We start from the raw sequence: 22,402 nt of genomic DNA, 5'->3' as shown, positions 1-22,402 counted from the left end.
TTTATTGTAGTTTCCTGCAAAATAGGCACACTGCATCAGATTTGGGCCAGCAGAGGTTACAAAGCAACATTTAACTGGCTTCTTTTTTTAACTGATTGTCAGTACTCTTAGAATGTTTTTTTTTTTTCTGGCAGAATAAATAAAGTAAATGAATCATTAATTGTTTTAGAACGTGAATGATGTGTTCATGTAAGAAGCAGATAACGTTAAGTTCACATGGCCTTTAAGATGGGAACGTTTTTTGAACTGCTTATACTCACCAGGGTGGGGTGCTGGAGCTTACCAGGAGGGGGACACACTCAATTGGTGGCTAGCCAATCACAAGGCATGGGGAGACAAAGGACAACCAATCATAGCTAGGGTTAGGTCATTTAGAGCACGTGTCAAAGTGGCGGCCCGGGGGCCAAATCTGGCCCGCTGCATCATTTTTTTGTGGCCCGGGAAAGTAAATCATGAGTGCTGACTTTCTGTTTTAGGATCAAATTAAAATGGAGTATAGATGTATATTAAATTTCCTGATTTTCCCCCTTTTAAATCAATAATTGTCATTTTTTAAACATTTTTTTCTGTGTTTTTAGTTCAAAAATCATTTTGTAAAATCTAAAAATATATTTTTAAAAAGCTAAAATAAACATTATTTTAGATCTATAAAAAACTGAATATTCAGGGCTTTTAATCCAGTTCTTTTAATCCATTTATAAAAAAAAATCTAAATATTATATCTAAAATGGTCATGAACCAACCCGAGTCTGAAAACCCTGATTTAGTGTTCACATAGCTTATCATGCATGTTTTGGGGATGTTGGAGGAAATTGGAGTATCCGGAGAAAACCCACGCGAGCCCAGGGAGAACATGCAAACTCCACCTGGGATAGAACCCTCAACCCCGGAACTGGGGGCAGATCTGAATTGAGTAATTGAACTTCTTGGGGGAGGGATGACTCATGTCAAAATGCGGTTTGTCACGTGTCACCAAAAACAGCCGTGCCTTGTGACACCAAAGAGTATAGAAAATAAATAAATATGACTTGAAGAGGTCTTTGATAGCAAAATAAGCTTTTATCTACTGTACAATTGACCAAAAAAAATCACTGTGAGCGACGGTGTCTTAGTTCTTGGCTGAAGGGGAATTTTTTTTCATGATAGCTGCACATTGATATGATACATATTTATATATACTTCGCATTCTTTTGAATGATGAGGTGCCTTCATTTGTCTGAGCTATTATTCCCCAAATGTTATCTTCTCCAAAGTGGTGCGACCAAATTATCTATGGAAATCTATTATCATAGTCCATTTGTTACAAATTTGAATGATTTAATTATATTACTATAAATTTACAAACAAATAGTCTCATGCATTACCGTTGAAAAACTAGTTAGTTGATATAGAAATCTAATGTTTATTTTCCCTTAATATTTTTTCTGCAATATAGGCAGGTATTAAAAAAGGAAAACATTAACTCAAAAGGATTTAACATTCATTTTTTTTGTTTTTAAATGACAATCCACAAGTCAGTCATTAAAATATAATGTTTCCTGCAGTCGTAATGAGAAGTGAAGGAATATATTGTGAATTTTTGGCATGATTATCAGCAAAAGAGGTTCATAATGGCCTCTCCTTTCCCCTGGTGATCAAGCCCCCAAGTAGGTGCTAATTTGCCACTGCCATATAATTGCTTTCCAGCAAAAAAAAAAAAAAGAAAGAAAGAAAAAAGGTGAGAAATTTTCAGCACCGGAAAAGATAGCGTACACGCATGTGTGTGTTTGACGGCATATCTTGTCAGACTGGAAGCATTTGCTTCATTAAAGTTTCGTTGGCATAAGCCGAAAACGAGGTGAGGAAAAGATAAAAGGTGAAATAAATATATGGTAAAGTAAGCCAGCGGATGCTTTACTCATTTATTCCAATGCTGGTTTGAGAGTTTCATAAAGTGACGGTTTTATCAGCAACACCGCAGATGAGCTGCAATTATTTGCAAAAATGGGATTAAAAAGAAAAAATAACTTATGGTACACTTAAACTCTTTTTTACTTCACTATTTTTTAAAGTTCAGGAGCTTTAGAGTATTATATTATGTGTGTATATATGTATATATCCTCCTGACTACCAGTAGTTCAAATTTGTCCTCTGTAGAGGACATTTGTAAACCTAAATATCTCCCACCCATTGCATCCAATCGCATTAGATTAGATTTTTTTTTAGATTAGATAACTTTATTCATCCCGCATTCGTGAAGTAATATATATTATATTATAGGACATGCACATGGACATGGACATGGACATGGACATATCTGCATACCTATATCTGCATACCTAGATCTGCATACCTAGATCTGCATACCTAGATCTGCATACCTAGATCTGCATACCTAGATCTGCATACCTAGATCTGCATACCTAGATCTGCATACCTAGATCTGCATACCTAGATCTGCATACCTAGATCTGCATACCTAGATCTGCATACCTAGATCTGCATACCTAGATCTGCATACCTAGATCTGCATACCTAGATCTGCATACCTAGATCTGCATACCTAGATCTGCATACCTAGATCTGCATACCTAGATCTGCATACCTAGATCTGCATACCTAGATCTGCATACCTAGATCTGCATACCTAGATCTGCATACCTAGATCTGCATACCTAGATCTGCATACCTAGATCTGCATACCTAGATCTGCATACCTAGATCTGCATACCTATATCAGATATAGGTATGCAGATATAGTATATCTGCATACCTATATCTGCATACCTATATCTGCATACCTATATCAGATATAGGTATGCAGATATAGTATATCTGCATACCTATATCAGATATAGGTATGCAGATATAATATATCTGCATACATATATATATATATATATATATATATATATATATATATATATATATATATAAATAAAACTCACCATTCTCTCTCGCATTTCGTAAAAAATATCACATGGGTTAAAAAAACAGTCAAATCCTATTTTTTTATTTATTTGTTGTTCCTCGTAAAAGAAGAGAGTAAATATTATTTCAATTGGTTGTTTGCCAACTATATTCCCTATCAGCAGAAGAGTGAACTACACTGATGGGGAAAACAAAGCTGATTTATAGATAGCACATCCTTTTTTTATTCCTCTTCCTGGGCCTTTCCCATCTGATCCGGAGTACGATAAAAAAAACGGAATCCCCAAGAGCTTTGCCGTAATGCTCTTTGTCTCCTCCCGCGTATTCGCGCCTCGACGATCACGAATGACGAGTCAAAATTCGCTATCGCGTCCGGGAGTGTACCGGTGATTTGTGCATGTCGTCGCGGCAACGACCCACCGCGGGTCTATCTGGCCTGGGGGAGGCTCAGGTGCGGGTGTTTGGGTGTAATCAGGCTTGCGCTCTCTCATGTGACAGCCCCTTTAACGCCAGCTTTCAAGGCAGCTTGTTCTCAGGGAGCCAATACGTGACGCTTGCCCTCCTTTCGGAAAGCTTGGGGCACTTTGGGAAAAATCACCGCTAACTTCCCCTCTCCTCCAGATTTACATTGGCCGGACTCCTTATCGCTTGGCTTTCCCCGCTCGCCGCGAGCGCTTATTTATTATAAATTGCCTATCGATCCGACGCCGGGCGATAACGCGCATCCCAGGTGGGCACGAGCGGAGGGTGTAACTGATTTCTGCGGCTAATATCCGCTTAATTATCGCCGGAATGTCTGCGGTTATTTACCGAGGGGCGTTATTCCAGCAAGCCCCTTTGGGGAATGGGATTCACGATAACGACGTGTATAGTTCAATTGGTAAAGACACGGCAAGGCGGATCGATATGTTTTGTTGCGGTTCTAAATCAAAGGTAAGGCACGTGGCCAGGAAGTGGTCCGATCCGGTGAGCGGAGCGGTCTGGTTTCATACAGACTGAACATACAGAATCAAAAGTTTTTGTTGTTTGCCATCAAAACAGAATTTTGCGAGTTGTGCGACGACACTTTGCTCAATTTCTTATCCGGAGTCGCTTTCGTTTGTCAATGGCAGCCAAAGAGTTAACAGAAAACTTTAAATAGCCGCAAACCCAACAGGAAGTTGCGAACCAAACTTGGATTGACACCTGCGTTCTAAATATATATTTTTTCTCTTTTTAACGGGGCACTTCAGTTGAACTCAGAATCACTAAATTAATTGAGTCAAATAAAACATCCAGCCCAACAAATTTAAAATAATATAATTTATTAGCAAAAAATTGCTGCTTTAATAGGCTATATGAATACAGTTTCTTTTTTTCCTAAGATTATATACGTAACTATAAAAGCTTCTCGCCATGAATGCCAAATTCAGCATGTGCACATTTTTAGCACTTGCCTTCAATCATATTTTATGTATTTATAAACAAAGTGTCGCTTTAAATTGTCCTTTATCTAAGATCACTTGTGCCAGAACTCAGCACCTATCCCCATAAGACCCTTTCCAAAATGGCCTCTGTTCCTCTTATTCTTCTCCGGGGAACGTCAACATGCCAGAAATTTCCCAACTTTTGCCAACTTATGAAAGGCTGTTTTTATTTTCATTTTTAAAAAGGTCAATGTTTCTCCCTTCTCACCCAAACTGGCCCCAACTCGACTCGTTCCGCCCCAGGCGGCGTCCCAAAAATACCAGTTTGCGACGCCACCGTCTTAAAAATCGCATTACCGCCACCAACTACCCGTCCGTCGACTTCCACTGCAAGAAAAGCAACGACTATTGAAAACGGCTAATTGTGATGAAGTTTGATGGCGCCACTTAACCGCGAGAATGTGTAGCAAGCGAACTGGTGTCCCACTTCTTCGATAAAACATCAGACAAGGAGCTCATATTTCCAGAAGCTTGTAAGTCCAGGCCCTGGTGTCCCAGGGCGAGAATCCGGGTTTGATGAGATCCATAAAGCATTTTTTTCATCGTAGTCATGGGTAGAGCTACGGGCAAAAGGAAATGACTTGTTCAATCTTTCACTTTCTCCTCCCGTGTTAACCAGATTGACCTCATACTTTTATTCTTGGAGGCTCAAACGTAAAACTCTGCAAAAAGTTGCTCAGTCGTACTCCCCCATAAGCCCTCCTGACACCAGTTTTACGGATGGACGTGAATTGGAGCTTCTATGTCAATTTTATTCATACCGTATAGCCTTAATTCACGCATAAAAAAAGGAATAAAGGGTTTCACAGAATGGGTTGACATTCAAATATTTAAGATAAAAGTCTAAGGAAATGAATAAAATGGGAAAAAATGAGGTCAGATACTATAATAAAAACAATTAAAGGATAAAATAAAGGCATTCCCTTACTTCCACCCAAATAATGAGCCAAAACAGACATACTAGTACTATACTATACTATATACTAATGCAATTAGTGTCACGTTTTGTTGGGATTCCACCAATTGTATATTTTAAGGCTACACGGTACAAATAAAATCTCCATTTTATGTCCTTTCCAACTGTCAAAACAGCCATACTAAGTACACAATACAGTTAGTGTCAAGTTGTGTTGGGGTTTTGGGTGGATGTGTGTGTGTTTTCCCTTATGTGTGCTGTCTGGGGGGATTGTTTGCTTTTCAACTCTATTGTCCCTCGGGGCTTCCCTTCCCTTAAGTGGCCAGGTGTGTGTGATTCATAATCAGCCAGCCCTGGTGTGTGTATGGATGCCTTGCATTCTGGTATGACTAGTTGTGGGATTATTGCTTTGATTTGGTCATGTCGTCTCCCCGTTAAAGTGCTTTTTTGCTAGCCCTGTTGGGTTTGTTTCTTTGTTGATTTTTTACCAAGTCCTAAGTTTGTATGGCTTTTTCTGTTAGTTCTTATTAAAGCGTTTAGTTTGTGCACCAGCACAACTCCATGCATTTCTGCGTCCCACTTTGCTCAGCAATTGAAGATGCAACATGAAAGTTGGAATGGGCATAAAATGGAGATGGTATGTAATTTTATTTGAAATGTGTAGCCTTATAAAACAATTTTTATAAAGAGTTTGAGTAGCCTTAATAAAAAAAGTAATATAGAGTTTCAGAGAAAGCAGTTGACATTCAAATGCATAAGAAACAAAAGTAAATTTAACAATAACAAAATTGGAAAAATCAGGATAAGATACTACAATAATAAAAAAGTTATTGTATCAAATAATGCCATTGCCTTACTTCCACCCACCCAATGAGCCATGACAGACATACAACAGGGTAAATAGATAACAATACTTATAAGTACACAATATAAATAAAATATACTATTAGTGCATACACACTTTTATTTTAAAGAAAGGAAGCTGAATTGACAAGCATTTTCAAATTCCATTCAAAAGAGGCTGGAAATGTTTGCCTCCCCTTTGAGCGACAGCATGGCCGATGATGGAGGCGAGAATGATGAATGGGGGCTGTGTGGTGGGATTCCGCATCCTCTATTGGAGCGTGATAAGCCACAAGCGCACAAACGCAACGTGAGAACCAACGTGGCCTCCGTCCTGTCTTCTGCGACCTGCCGTCACTAACGTGGCCTGCCGAGTATTTTCCGAAAGGTCAAAACGCTATTTTAGGCTTTGGATTTCTGCATTTTTTTTTCCAGCACACACACACATATTTACAATAAATCGTAGTTCACGCCAATCCTTTTTCAGTTTGCACCCTTCCTACGTTAGCCTGATGATCCTGCACGACATTTAAATATGGCAGCGAATTGGGAAAAAAAAATGGAAAAGTTTATCAAAAAGTATATTATATTTATATAAAAGTGCACAGATATAAGTAATAAATTAGTATACATAGATACTCATACAGTGCTGTCAGTTTAATTAAGAGAAAAACTTGCACTTCAAATTGTCAAATACCACAAAAGAGGTTGTTTGTTTATCTTTTTTTAATGTATATTTTTCAACTACGTATACCTGCAACTTACTAATATGACTTCTGGTTTTATATTTTTAAGGGGACGGATTCAATTTTCTTCATTTCAACTGAGTATTTACAGTCATTTAGATCGGACCTTCAAAGCAAAGTGATCTCAGGTCAATACTTTTTTAGAAAGGCATATTTTAAGATCCGTCCTTCAAAAATATGACAGCTTGACAACACTCTTTAAATTCACCACAACGACTGGCTGGCTCAAAGCCAGGCATCCTATTTCCGGAGCGAATAATTTTAACACTTTGCCGCATTGCTAGATTTCTAGATGGCGTTCTGTGACAAACTTGCATTTTCTTTTTCCACTCGCAATCGCGTTCTTGTCAGAAAGTGGAATCCAGCTCATTTCAAATGAGACCAAGCATGATCACGACTGGCGCCGTGCTCACGATTGACGGACAAAGCGAGACTCCGTCTCGGTGGTCTCCGCTTTTCCAGAAGCCTTTTGTTTCCGGCCGTCACGTCCCCGACGCGAGCTCCTCCGGCCTCGGCATCTCGGCGTACAAATTTGTTCTACAGCGATCAATTAGCAGAGGCCCTCCTCTCCCGGTACAGTGGTACGGCGCCCTCACCTACGGGGGCCCTTCCATGGCTGCCATCCAGCTCAGCCCATCTGTCTCAGATTCACAATTTGCTTTCTCACTTTTTTTGCCGAGCTAAAATTGCAAATTCAGGATTCATGGTTATACATGACTGTGGATGAATCATTCATTTTCTGAACTGCTTATCCTCAGGGGGTGCTGGAGCCTATCCCAGCTGACCATGGGCAGCAAGTCCAGTTTGTTTATACCATCTAATCTAAATTGTCGAGAATGTGTTGCCTCTATTGAAAACGAATATTTTTCGGCAAGTCCAAAGCTTCAAACGGTACAAAAGGGAAAATTTGTACATTGTCGAAACGAGATGATACATTCTCCTCTTGTAAACAAGTCATGTACTTCAATTCTGTGAAGAATCCCGCCGAGTGTGGCGGCCTCCGAAGGCGTCGACGCACCTTGCGACCTTGCCTCCAATCAGCGTCCTCCAACCGTTCCCCGGCAGGAATCCAGCCGCTTTCAATCTTCGCTTCTCTGCAGCTCAAATTTTTTCCAATCATTTCACTGCAACCGTCCATCCGGACCGTTTTCCCCTCCCGTCCCAATTTTCATGATATGTCTTGTCAAATAATTGTTCTAGTTTTCAAAATTTAACGACATTATGCTTTATTAGAATCTTGTTCGACGTGTTTTTTGATCTATTTATTTGGCAACCAAACTGTATTTTGCAAACCTAGTGAAGTAAAACACTGTCTCAATAATAGTAACTCAAATTTTGGCGATCAAAAGTGGATTTAACGTTGTTGATCAGTTTTAGCTCATTTTTGGAAAATTATTTTTTGACACAAAATAAATTCATTATTTAATCTTCGTCCCAAACCTTCAAGTGGAAACATTTAGAACTAAAAAATAAAAACATATTTTGGCCAAAAAATCACATTTAAAATGAATAAAAATAAGGCAATATAAATGACAAAGAAATTACAGATAAATGATAAAGCAGTGCAGTGAGTGTCCAGACTTTGTTTTTTTTCTGCCATTTTCGGTCTTTTAGTCGACGTTCAAATTTGATCCATTTTTATCATGTGGTGTTTTCCAGGTCTTTTTCTGCATGTGTTGCCTACGTGTTAGTTTTTCCAATCTTATTTAATTCAAGCACTGTTATTTTTCAAAAAACTTTTCCCCCTGGAATTTAATCCAAAAAAGGCCAAGACCTTTTAAAATATGTTCTTGAACCCAAGACCCCTCTCGAGCGCACAACACTTGAAGCCAAAACATTCACTCGACCTTAAAGTCAACCAGTAGAAAGGAGTTTGTTGTTTAAAAGGCTCCACTTGTGAAATACGGTGTTGCATGCATGAGTTCATATAGCGAAAAAGCCATCATACTCCTCGTATAATATTCAAATCCTCCCCCACAATGATATTGAATTCCAGCATAGCGACCGAAGCGGTTTAGTAATGCCTTATGAATTCTGCATGAGTGTTGATTTTATACAGCGTCTCCCCACATGATCACTTCCTAAATTGGCTCTTGCCATCGGAATTCTAATCAGGCCGTTTTGTTTGAGCCTGGCACGGAGCGTTGTGATGCAAATTCTCACCGCAACCGACACTTAAGAGCGACACATTTCTGCAATACTTGACATCAGATTTAAAGTCCCATTGATTTGTTTATCAAATAATCCAGTCACATTTGCCTACTTCAAACACTCTAATGATATCAAAACATGGAGAGCTTTGACATGCAAATTCGCTGTAAGGGGATATAACACAGTTGACTGTTGTTGTTTTTTTAATATTTGTATTTTTTCTACACCGCTGCCTACTCTCATTTGTAACACAAAGCATTCTGGTAAAATTGTATTTAGAGAAGCTTCTGGACGACTCTTGATAGCCCTACACTTGGTTGGAATAGTATTACTTTTAGCTTATGACTTTATCATTTGGCATGTGCCTCCTTCTAGCTGAAAACAAAACCATAGAAACAATAGCAGTATTTTATATAGATTTTTTTAAAATATACTACCTTTAGAAAACACTGTTTTCATACGATTGATTAGTATTTTGCTGGGTTTTGGTGTGATACGGACACTACAGTGGTTATTTATGTGACCACTTATTCAATGTTGACTACTACTTATTTATTATGTTGACTAATGTTGACTACTACTTATTTATTATGTTGAATACTTATGTTGACTACTACTTATTTATTATGTTGACTAATGTTGACTACTACTTATTTATTATGTTGAATACTTATGTTGACTACTACTTATGTTGAATACTTATGTTGACTACTACTTATTATGTTGAATACTTATGTTGACTACTACTTATTTATTATGTTGACTACTACTTATTTATTATGTTGACTACTTATCTATTATCTTGACTACTACTTATTTATTATGTTATTATATTATCTTGACTACGTGTTGGCTACGTATGTTGACTACTACTTATTTATTATGTTGACTACTTATGTTGACTACTACTTATTTATTATGTTGACTACTATTTATTATGTTGAATACTACTTATTTATTATGTTGACTACTACTTATTTATTATGTTGACTACTTATGTTGACTACTACTTATTATGTTGACTACTACTTATTTATTATGTTGACTACTACTTATTTATTATGTTGACTACTTAATTATTTATTACTTATTTATTGATTATTTATCTCTGTTGTTTTTATTTGTGCACTTTTCTACTTATGTCGACACCATATTTATTCATTACTTATTTATTGATAAATTATTTGTCTGTTGTTAGAGAAAGTGAAAGCTTTAAATCTTATTATACTTGTATAATGACAATGAAAGCATTCAATTTAATTCAATACAATATTACCTTTAGCTCACAACTTGATTATTTGGCATGTACCTCCTGTTAGCTGAACACAAAACCATTGACAGCATAGCAGCATTTTATGAAACTTTTATTTTAATTAAATACATGTAGAAAACACTGTTATACGATTGATTACGTGGTATTTTGCTGGGTTTTGGTGAGATACGGACAATACAGTGCCAAATGATGTACTAGGAAGAGGTTGGGTCTATAGGGGGGTTTAAATTTTGAATAAACCAAAATCTGGTAGAGAATTACAATTGGCATACCGAGGAATAAAATCATTCCGCAAAAGCAAAGCTGTAACATCCCCCATGGCTAGGGAACAAAAAAAACCCAAAAAAAAACATTGCAGCTGGGGATGTGTGATAGCACTCACCCAGTCAGTGGACTGTATTTTAAAAGAAAGAGCTATTAGACATGGAATGTAAGTCGTGGTAATTGTATTGTGAAAAAAGACAAAAAGATGATGCCTCAGCTCACTCGTCAATAAACGGCACAAAAGAGACTTTCATGTACAAAAAGGAAAATGATGTCCTAGCATGTATTCCAGCCACCATCAATACAGTATGATTAAAGGCAACAGCTTTTTGTGTGTTTTTGAACCAACCATTGGGTGGAGTTCTGTCAAAAGTATAATTGTGTTGCTGTAATCTTCATCAGGATGCAATTGACGGAGAACGAAAGCAGTGGTAGACGTCAAATTTACAGTGTTAAATGTTGATGTAATGAGACGAAATGAAGTGTCGAGTCGTTCATGCTTCTCAAATTTAATCGCAATCTTGTCTTGTGAGATGGATGGAGGATGAATGCGTCGATTTGTGCCTTGGCCTTGCGTCAAAATCTGTCAAAAGATTCTCGACGATGTCTTTCCATCTCCAAATTGCAGCCTCTAAAGTCATTTGATGGCAATAAAAGTCCAATAAATTTCAAGGAGTGGACTGCCATTGTTCATGAAGGACACATTTTGAAAAAAAATGTTTGTGAGATCCCAAAAAGTTAAAATTCCAGATGCGGACCAATGAAAAAGAGTAGTGATTTTCACCATGGATACCATTTACACCCACTCTTTTGTTCTTCCAGAGAGATCAATGCAAAGAGCTTGCAATTGCTCAACGCATCATTAGAGAAGACTGCAGAACCCGACCAAGCGACACAGTTGATGGCATCTCATTGTCTTTGCCGTCACCACAAGTCATCTGTGAAACGCAACCTTCCGGAATACAACAATGTAAGTACAGCAATCTTGTCCATAACTTTGAGAAAAGTAAACACAGTGAGATAAAGTCAATCGTGTCTCGTGTAGAACTTAAATCTGCATTCGTCTGTATTGTGTCCACACGTGACAAGCTGGAGAGAACAATCTACAAGTTCATTTTCTGTATAATCAAGAAGTCGAGTCAGAAGGCACGAATAGGATGGGCCAGGGACGCATACTAATGACAAATAGTCTTTCGTAATGACGTTAAGCACTTTCATTAATGAGTGGGTTTTAAGGGAAAGGGTCAAGGGGACGGGATGAAGTTGTCAAAGACAAGGGTTGAGTGACAAAGACAAAAAAAAGCCTAACCTGAAAAGAAGGTTTTACCTTGAGTCGGGCTTTGGATTCTTGACATTCGGATTCTAACAGCAAAAAAGGGGTTACGCTCCATTTTACGGTCAAGTGAATGCGGTGAAGAACACGCTGTAAAAGATGAGCGCCCCTCCTCGTTCGTTATTCTCGCCCACGTCTTCTTTACGTGTAGCTTTAACTTTGCTGCTTGGATAGCATCCCCAAGGCTATCTTATTGTTAAGGCGAAATATTGAGAGGTCATGCTAACATTTGGTCAATAGAAGGGCCTTGGTGACATGACACAAGAACTGTTTTAGGAGTGGCTGGACACAGTACTTTAGAAAAAAGGATAGCCACAGTTTCTTACAGCATGAGTCTTTGTTGCTAGATTCGGAAAAATAGGTTGGACTTAAACAAAACTTGATAAAAAAAAAAAACAATACAGAAGAATTTAAGGCAAATCAAATCCTTTATAAATGTCCTTCTGCACTTACAAGGGCAAATATGGCACACAAATGTAGACATTTTATATATTCTGAAGCACTTATTGTCACTTTAGAAAGACATTTTATTCACGGAGTGCTTGACACATAAGTAAAACCGAATCATAATTTAAAAAAAACCTTTATTCCAATTTGTCGCCTATTTTTTTGAACCAATAGCTGAAAATATGTTGAGCCCCGGAACAAAAATGGAGGCTTATCCAAAATCAAAACAGCTCAAAGTGGACCTGCACAGTAGCTTGAGAAGTACCGTTAACATATGTTTTGTGCTTTATCTATTGTCCAAACACATCACACGCACCCAGACAAAACTACAAAATTACCAGTATAATACTTTCTCTGTGGATGTCGGACAAAAGCGACAGCTCATTACTACGTGGAAAATGGAGTTGATCCCAACGTGATCTATTAATCTGCGAGGTTGCCTCTGCCTGTCTATCCATTTACGCTAGCTCTTCATTAAAGCCGAACAAAAGCACTGATAGCGGATGATTCATGATATGCAATCAAAATTAGATCCTGGGGGCCCATCAATTTTGTTGATCATTACCAACATCGCCGTCCTTAAGGAGAGGGAGGGCAGCTGTAATGTTGGACTTTACTAAATTTGGCTCTCTGACTTGTTATTCTAGACTTGAATGAGCCAATCACATGAGCTAACGTGACACAGTTGCGATTTAAAAAAAATCAGCACAACTTACTCAAATAAATGCTTTATTTTTACTGAAACATGGCGTATTTAAGTAAAGTAGTACTCGGACATTTCGTCGAAAGACGTTTGGTCGACCGGACGTTTGGTCGCCGGGTTCGCGAGTCCCAAGGTTTCAGTCACGAGACTTTCATTTGTTTAACCCTAACCCTATTCACTCAATGTTAAATAATAGTCATTAAATCCCTATTCACCCAATGTTAAAATCTATCAATTGCGTGCAAACCCGTTCTACCAAACGTCCGTTCTACCAAACGTCCGTTCTACCAAACGTCCGTTCTACCAAACGTCCGGTCTACCAAACGTCCGGTCTACCAAACGTCCGGTCTACCAAACGTCCGGTCTACCAAACGTCCGGTCTACCAAACGTCCGGTCTACCAAACGTCCGGTCTACCAAACGTCTTTCGACGAAACGTCCGGTCACGAAGTAAAGTCAGTGATTCCAAACCCCATTTGATTAAAGTAAGGCGCTCTCTATTTTACGGTCTTGTACGGCATCGACCTTTTTGAGGATGCTTTGAAAAATGGCTTAAAGTGGAAAGTCCTTTCGATTAAATGGATTGAAGGGTCAGCCAATAAATCCACAATGCTTACATCATCCTAATGAGGAAAACCGAATTTTAAAAAAAACTTTTATTCCAATTAGTCGCCTATTTTTTGGAACAAGTGGCTAAAAATAGGTCGAACCCCGTAACAAAAATGGAGGCTTGCGGTTTAATGATGCAGACAGTTTCCAACTGGGTGGCTTTGACAGTCTACGAGCGTGTTCATTTGTGCGCACACGTGCCCCCACCGTGGTTTTCCCTCAGGTTGTTCTTGTAATTAATATGACCTTTCAATATCCCCACCAGTTGCTCCCTTAATTACATTCCCAACTATTATAATTTTATTGCCAACCTGTTTCCAAAAGCGTTGAATTCCAATCACTGTGTTACTCACATCTAATGAAGTCATTCATTTTTTCACAGTTTTTTTGTGTTCAACACTAATATTACGATACCAACTAAACTGTGTTCAGTGACCCACTTGGGCCAGAAAAAAAATTCATTTTCTCTTTGGATATTCTGCTTTTATAGCGGCCATTTTCGCCTCTGTAACACATTTTTTTAGATATAATATGTCCGTGATTTGTCACATTTAGAGGATATTTCTACTCAAAGCTAACTAAAACCAATAATTTATTCAGCTAAGTAGGAAAAAGTCAGTCTTCATCCAGCATTTACATTACAAACTGTATCATTTCAGTTGTGGTGATAGAAAAAAATAGACAAAAAAAGCCATAAAGTCAGATTTGGAGGCCAAAAGAAAGCACATTTTCTCCAATTTAAAGAGGTTGGCTCTGCAGAAAGGAACCTGGCTTGAAGGACAAAAAACTTTCTCGGTTGCAGTTTGTTCACAGAGTGCAAGAGGGGGATTAAATGTAGTAATCAAGCCTTTTAAAGAAAGGGACTGAAGGTTAAAACCTGCTACAGCGACCCCCTATTCTGACCTGATGGCCCGGCTGGCCCGGCTGGCCCGGCTGGCCACCTAATCAATCCGAGGTTTGGCCTTCATCATCATCATCAAGGTGAAGTGCCACCATCTGACCTCTGGAGACTGATTTGTCAAGAGGGCTAAAAACACCGGAATTAGATTTTGTGATGTTTTTAGTTGGTGTATTTTTTTTAGGAAGGATTACAATTACAAATGCATCGTACTGTTACGATAAAACGTCAGATGTCATCATCAAAGTGGAACAAAAAGTCTTTTAAAGACCAGCGACCAAATAGTATTAATATTTGTACTAGGTTCTTTTTGTATTCTTGTTATCCATGTTTTTGACCGGTTCGTTTATTCCAGAAAATGTTTTATTAATCTTTTTTAATTAGGTTTTAGTCACCTTTATATCCGTTGGTGCAGTCCACTTTGTGTAGCCATACAGTCACATTTAAGTGACTAAAAGCATTTAAAAAAACATTGCATTTGATAAACCAAGGGTGTCAAACTCGGGTTGGTTTGCGGGCCGCATTAACGTCAACTCGATTTCATGTGGGCCAGACCATTTTAGATATAATTTTTTTTTAAATCGGATTAAAAGAACTAGATAAAAAACCCTAAATCTTCATTTTTTTCATAGATCTCGAACAGTTTGTTTATCTTTTGAAAATTATGTTCAATATTAAAGTGGAAAACAGAAAATATTTTGAGATATTTATTTTTGGATGAAATGCTTTTTGACCTTGGATTAAAAAATTGCAATTATTGATTTAAAAAAGGGAAAATCAGGAAATATAATACACATCTATATTCTTTATTTTGAATTTGATCCTAAAAGAGAAAGTCAGGACTCATGAATTACTTTCTCGGGCCGCACAAAATGATGTGGCGGGCCAGATTTGGCCACCGGGCCGCCACTTTGACACGTGTTATAAACAAACCTGTCAATAAATAAACAGTAGTAATGTTATTAAAAGGGCTCTGATCCGATTGATCTAATTTGGGGTAGCAATCAAACATGTAGAATTTTAAAAATGGTACCGTTAGACCGCGTAAAGTCACACAACACTATCTTAACATTCCCAGTACGGTCTTGTTTCTTTTCACATCTGACAAATTCGCCATAAATTTTCGAAATCCTTTTCATTTTTCTTTAGCCTATACGTCGATACCGACAATCCATTTTAAAGATATTCAAAAATATTCTCCCACACGCATCTGTGTCCTTGTATAGAATGAGCTATTGACACCCACCCTAAGTACTAAGTGGCCGGCCCAGATGGTATACGCTAACAGTTGGAGGTACTTTCTTCTCCTCCCAGTAGATAAGAATGGTTTTCAACAACATGGTCATTGAAATCATGTTTTATTCAAACACGCCATGCGTTTTGCGGAAAAACAAGACAGATGTGAACGATGTATTTTCATGAGCAAACGTACGCTGTATTTGGAATAATGAGGAGGTGAGACAGCGGGAGGTGACGGCCCCGAGATGGCATAAAGTCAAGTGGCCGCACAGCTTTTCTCGCTTATTTTCACGTTAAAGAGCTCAGCCAGTGAAAGAAAGTACCGCAAATTTTCCACCAGGAAAACTGAAGGTGTTCTGTTGATAGTTTGGGGAAAAAAAATCAAAGAAAATCGCTTAAAAATGCTAATCACAAACGCAGAATCATACAGTCATGATGTATTTTGAACTGTTTTAAAGCTTCCTCAACAGAGACGCACAAATTTCTGTTACATTTTTCTTCAGCTGGATCTAATTTGAATTTTTTAACCTACAAATGGATTTTCTCAACGTCCGTGACCGGATGTTTGGTCGCCGGACATTTGGTCGTCAGACGTTTGGTCGCCGGACGTTTGGTCGCCCGGGTGAATATAATTTTGAGAGCTGGTTTCAACAGTAGATATTTAGATATTAAACTCTCTCTCTCATGAATATAATTTTGAGAGGTGGTTTCAACAGTAAACTCTCTGTCATGTTGTCAAACGTCCGGGCGACCAAACGTCCGGGCGATCAAACGTCCGGGCGACCAAACGTCCGGGCGACCAAACGTCCGGGCGACCAAACGTCCGGGCGACCAAACGTCCGGGCGACCAAACGTCCGGGCGACCAAACGTCCGGGCGACCAAACGTCCGGGCGACCAAACGTCCGGGCGACCAAACGTCCGGGCGACCAAACGTCCGAGTACCCTCAACGTCACAGCATGACCAATTACCAAACCAACCATTAGCCAAGCAAATTCAATTGCAAATGAGATAGCAATCAAATAAACGACAAATCAAGCAGGGCTCGCCGCCATTTGGAATGTTTGCCATGCATGAAAGAGCTCAAAATATTGGAAAATGAATTTACTGGATCAGACTTTCGTACATTTTTCACGTGTCGCTTTCCATTTCTACCGTTTATTCCCAAATCTGTGTCACGACATGGATTATACACGACATCACAGGTTTTACCGTCCGTTGACTCATGCGGCAAAGACGACAGTGAGAAAATATAAAATGTTGTACTTACCACCCAGCCTTAATAGACTTAAAAACGCCTTAAATACAAAGTGCATGTCGACAAGGATAAAAGTGCACATTCCCTTTTTGGAAGAATACATGAAATAATGATTTCCCCCTGATGTTCTATGACTCTATTTTATATCCATTAACACTTCCCCGCTCACATTTGGCTCCGTATGAGCTAATTGGATTGCATTATTTAATAAAGCGCAATCCAAAAAAAAAAAAATTCCAAGGGAGCCATTGACTGGATCATGCACATCCAGGTCTTATTTTTTTCTTTTTACAATACTCGCATCAATCCCGTCCCATACATAATGTATATCTTTTTGATATGCTGCACATGTTTTGGTGCCAAACAACTTTTTTCCCTAAAGTTCACACAGTGTTTTTCTCATCTGAAACAAAAGCAATCAAACAGCGGTGAACAAATTTGGGGAAACAATAACTTGTGGAAAAGCAACATTTATCCTCTTTCTCATCGTTTATGCCAATATTTTAGCCTGGTAATTCCTTTTTCAGCGAATTGCTGTTAGGTTATAAAAGTGGCAGTCTTTGCACACTGAGTTGAAATAAGACACTCTGGAAACCGCAATAACCATAAAGAGATTAAAGATTTACACATTAACGGTACAAGCAAGTGCTCAGTATATAAATAAATAAAAATGCAAGAAAAGAGCAATAATGGTTGTGTGACGAGGTTGGTGAAAAGACACATTTTAATGAGGTAGCTTTCATTGGGTCATTCTGTCTATGGTCTGGACTTGAGACAGCCATGATCGAAATATGTATTTGGGTCGAATTATAAAAATGACGAATTGTAGTCGGTGCATTATGGATTTCTAAAATTAAGAGAAAACCGACAACCTCGTCCACAACAACCAGCACATTAGTGTAAACCAAGGGTGTCGGACTCGGGTTGGTTCGCGGGCCGCTTTAACGTCAACTTGATTTCACATGGGCCGGACCATTTTAGATATAATATTTAGATTTTTTATTTTTATAAATGGATTAAAAGAACTGGATTAAAAGCCCTGAATATTCAGTTTTTTTGTAGATCTAAAACGATGTTTATTTTAGCATTTTTATATATTTTTAGATTTTACAAAAGGATTTTTGAACTAAAAACACAGAAAAAATTGATTAAAAAAATGACAATTATTGATTTAAAAAGGGAAAAATCAGGAAATTTAATATACATCTATACTCTTCATTTTAATTTGATCCTAAAACAGAAAGTCGGAACTCATGATTTACTTTCTCGGCCACACAAAATGATGCGGCGGGCCAGATTTGGCCCCCGGGCCGCCACTTTGACACATGTGGTGTAAACGGACGAAAATTTAAAATGACGCAATTTAAAAAACAAAATATGACTCCCCTTCGCAGGACATCACAGGGAACAAAGTATAGTTTTTAATGTATTTCATTTCACTTTTCAAATTCATACATTCATTGAACTTCATCAATTAGAAAAGGCTTAACATTAAAAGTTGAAAAAAATGTGTTTTTTCCCTCTTATTTGCCCATTGCTGACATTAACTTTAAGTTTACCAGAGATATCGCCATTCCCATTCCTCCCAGTCAGACCTCTACATCCCTTACTGGCACTAGTTTAGGGCCACCGCCCCGCATTTTCAGCACCATCCAAATTCCAATCCGACATCTGATCCTTCCAGACGGCTAGCAAACTCTACCTTCTCGCTAAGCACCATTAAATCTTCTCAAGGGAGCCGTTTCTCTCCGCCGAAAAATCTGCATTTACGAAAACAGTCACGTTTTTCCGACGACATCCGGCGTAGCCCAAAATGCGCAAGGAACGAATCAACGGGAGGCCGCTTCGTTTCATTTTAAATCAAACATCTTGAGGTCATTCGCCATGGCGGTAGCCGAACAACCGTCGGCTTCCTAAAGGCGGTTGCCGGAGTACCTGGTGAGCGCCTGAGAAATCCTGGAAGCTCATTATCACCCCCGGATAATCCTGGCCTCCCAGGTCTCCGAGGATGTAGCGAGAAGAAGCGAAAGCCAGATAATGAGTGCTTTCGCCGAGTACCTGAATAACACGTATCGGCTTGTGAAAGCACTCCTCCAGCTTGACAAACGTTACATTATGAGAGAGCGGTCGCATTTCAAAATCCATAAAGCATCCTTTTCGGTTCAAGGAGAACTCCGTCTTGTCCTTGTGATTTTGAAATAAGTAGGTGATAAAAAAAAAATGGATGTAACTAGTCATGTAGCTCATTATTCAGTCCAACCATTGATGTCAGACATGACTATTTCTCAGCGTAATACAACAAAACAAAACAAAAAAATAGATACACATTGTAATCTTTAATACTGTATATTTGTTCTCTGATTGAAAAGAAAGACAAACTCCAGCCCGGACTGGTCGCAAATCAATAACAGGTCACCTCCTAATTGAAAGACATCTGGAATGATCTTATTTGTATTTTTAACTTGAGGAACCATTTTGAAATCCAGCCTGCAAAGGCAGTTTCACTCAATTAAATTACATTTGTTAGGCTTATTTATCGCAAGCAAACCCCCCCAAATATGGATGTTTAAAAAAAATAGGTAGTAAGACATTTTGGTGCACATTTGAGGATAATCGTGTCCATTTCCAAGACAAACATGGACTACAGATTACAGACTGCGACCAAACTTTAATTCGAGTCTGGGGGATGGTCACTCCTAAATGATGACACATTTGAGATTTTATCATGGCATGTGGGCCGAGGTTGGCAACGAGTAATGGGGAGTCACCATTAAACACAAAATACATCAGCTTTACAAGGTCAGCGCCCGCTCATAAACGCTTTCAGCTTTTATTTGGTTTAGAAATGTAATTGCCGTAAAATATGCAACATTTCCATAGAACGCAAACACAATGTCTCTTTAAAAAGCCACTTGTAAATTCCCATTCAATTCAGATACGTGAATTCTGGAAGGCCGACGAGAAGATAATTGACGGCAGAAAACTAAGTGAAGTACACGCCATCGTGAAAAACCAATTAGGCACAAAATGGAGGGAGGCTGAGACCTTATATCAGACAATAATGCTGAAAATATAACCATAAGGCTGAAGCACCGCCGCAGAAACCATAACAATGATGCAAAAAAATATGACTTACGTGTTGCTATGGGAACTGGTACTTTGGATTTTTTTTGTTTTTGTTTAAGATGGAACTCACCAAAGTGTGACAATACCTCAGTCTTTGCACCTGTTTTCAGGTTTCAATTTTATGCTCCACATTTAAGCGTAATTGTTTGCTCAACATCTGTTTATGTCACATAAAAATGCTTGTCTGTCTAATGTCGGCACGCATGATTAAAACTACAATGTGCCGTGTACAAGCAAATAAAAAAATGTGATTGAACCCATAGATTTATTACCAGAACTGAAAATTTACTACCACATTTTTGTTTTGTTTTCATCTATTTAAGCACCTAACCGCGTACTTATTATCTAACTATATAAACTTCTAAGACACATGGGAGCAGTTCCACCCAAACTTGATACTTTTCACACTGCACGATACAATGTGCGTAATTATTTTAAAAATAATAATAATAACAATCAAAAATGTTTACGAATGAATACCCACCTCTGAAACATTCACTTCAAGTTTTTCAGTGTTTGAGTGAGTTTTTGTAAGCAGACCCATCAAAGAAAAGAATAAATAAGTCAAAATGTGACACTTTTTAAATAAATTACTGATAAATTCAATAATCCAGGTGGCAAGGTGTTCAATTTTCCAGGTAGACTTCCCGACTTCAAATCAAATAGCTAAGCCTGTCCAATATTAATATTTATATGGTGTTGTTGGAAATACATTTGTTGGCTTGGGCTTGTGATCCTCACTTAAAAAAAAAATTTTTTTTATTCTTTTTCTGGTCCAATCCAGAAAATGTCGGATAGCCAACAAAAATATTGCGCAAGTGAAAATTGAAAAGAGAAAGAGCAAAAATAGACAAGCATAATAAAATGACTTGTTGCCCTCGCACATAAACCCTCTTTAAACATTTAACTTTCTAATACTGATAGGCCAAACCCCAAAACCTGTACATTTAAGTCATCGTTCTCCATTTTTTAATTAAGCCGGAATTTGCCATACAATCGTAAGGAAGTGTAGAAGATAGCTTTCCATCTTTTCCAACCATTAACCACGTAGTCAATATAACAATAGATGTAAATACATGCTTAACGGCGGGCGCGTGTGTACGTTAGTCTGAGGTCAAGCGAATCACGTCGAGGCCCCGCCACATCTGTGCCGACGACAACGAAAGCGCTAGCTACACGAACGCCCGTCACGGCTCATCGGGCACGTCGGGATCTTTGATAACCTCGGCCTTGATCTATCGCCCGATGACGGGGACGTGGTGACTGTAGCGGCTCATTAGACTCCCATTTCTCCACCAAAGCTAGCATTTGACCACGAGCGTGAGTCAGCGCTCAAATGTGACACCCCGCGTAAAAATATACAGCACGTGGCAAATTTGCTCGGCACTTGAACGGCGAGTGAATAAATCAAAGGACTGGCAGAAAAATGATGCCGATGATACATACTCTCATAAAAGAGAATTTTTCTCAGTCGTCATCCTGACGTAATGTTAGTTTTTCTTTCTGTCTTATTATGTTGACTACTTACGTTGACTCATATATTGATTATTTATTCATTTATTTTGTTGTTGTTGTTGTTATTTGCGCACTTCCCTACTTATTTAGGTTGTTGACTACTAATTATGTTGACTACTTATTTTTTGATTATCTATTTATTGTTATTATTGATTATTTATTTATTTTTGTTGTTGTTGTTATTTGCGCACTTCCCTACTTATTTAGATTTATGACGACTAATTATGTTGCCTACTTATTTCTTGATTATTCATTTATTGTTATTATTTATTGATTATTTATTGGCCAGTTTAGTGTTGTTGTTATTTGTGCACTTCACAGTGAAGGATTCAGTAAATTTTATACTTGTATAATGAAAATAAGTTCAATTTAATTCTATAATACTAAACTTAATAAAGCAGAAAACATGGCAAGGCAAAAGTTACAAAGCCCTTTAAAGACATCTTTGATCATTTATTTTATTTCTTGTATTCATAAGAAACTCATTTGTTAAAAGCATGGTGGTAAAAAGAAAAACTAATTGGCTGCTCCACAAAATGTTTCTATTAATGGAATGCAAAACTCAATCAAATAACTTTACCCCTAAAAACCCAGTCCTATGATTTGATTTGAACCAAAATGGATCCAGATGGAGAAGTGTTAAGTACTCCTCCCCAGAACAATCCTCCAAAACAATGAAAATAAAATTAAAAAAACCTCCCCCCAGC

General features: G+C 38.2%; 1 protein-coding gene across 5 annotated transcripts in view; it reads left to right on the top strand.

The window, feature by feature from the left end:
* Positions 1–22,402, top strand: part of slc39a10 (solute carrier family 39 member 10) — a 137,827-nt gene that overhangs the window by 2,005 nt on the left and 113,420 nt on the right. For 2 of the 5 annotated variants that reach the window (XM_077617483.1, XM_077617484.1), the window contains exons 1-2: positions 5,705–5,929; positions 11,392–11,539. The gene's annotated coding sequence lies outside the window, so the exon portion shown is untranslated. Of the gene's footprint in view, positions 1–5,704; positions 5,930–11,391; positions 11,540–22,402 lie in introns of those variants that run through there. The other 3 variants (XM_077617479.1, XM_077617485.1, XM_077617480.1) reach the window with 2 other exon arrangements.

This window comes from Stigmatopora argus, chromosome 13 (genome assembly GCF_051989625.1).
Source record: "Stigmatopora argus isolate UIUO_Sarg chromosome 13, RoL_Sarg_1.0, whole genome shotgun sequence".
NCBI lineage: Eukaryota > Metazoa > Chordata > Actinopteri > Syngnathiformes > Syngnathidae > Stigmatopora > Stigmatopora argus.
The sequence above is the reverse complement of the archived record's forward strand: the minus strand, read 5'-3'. Positions and strand labels throughout refer to the sequence as shown.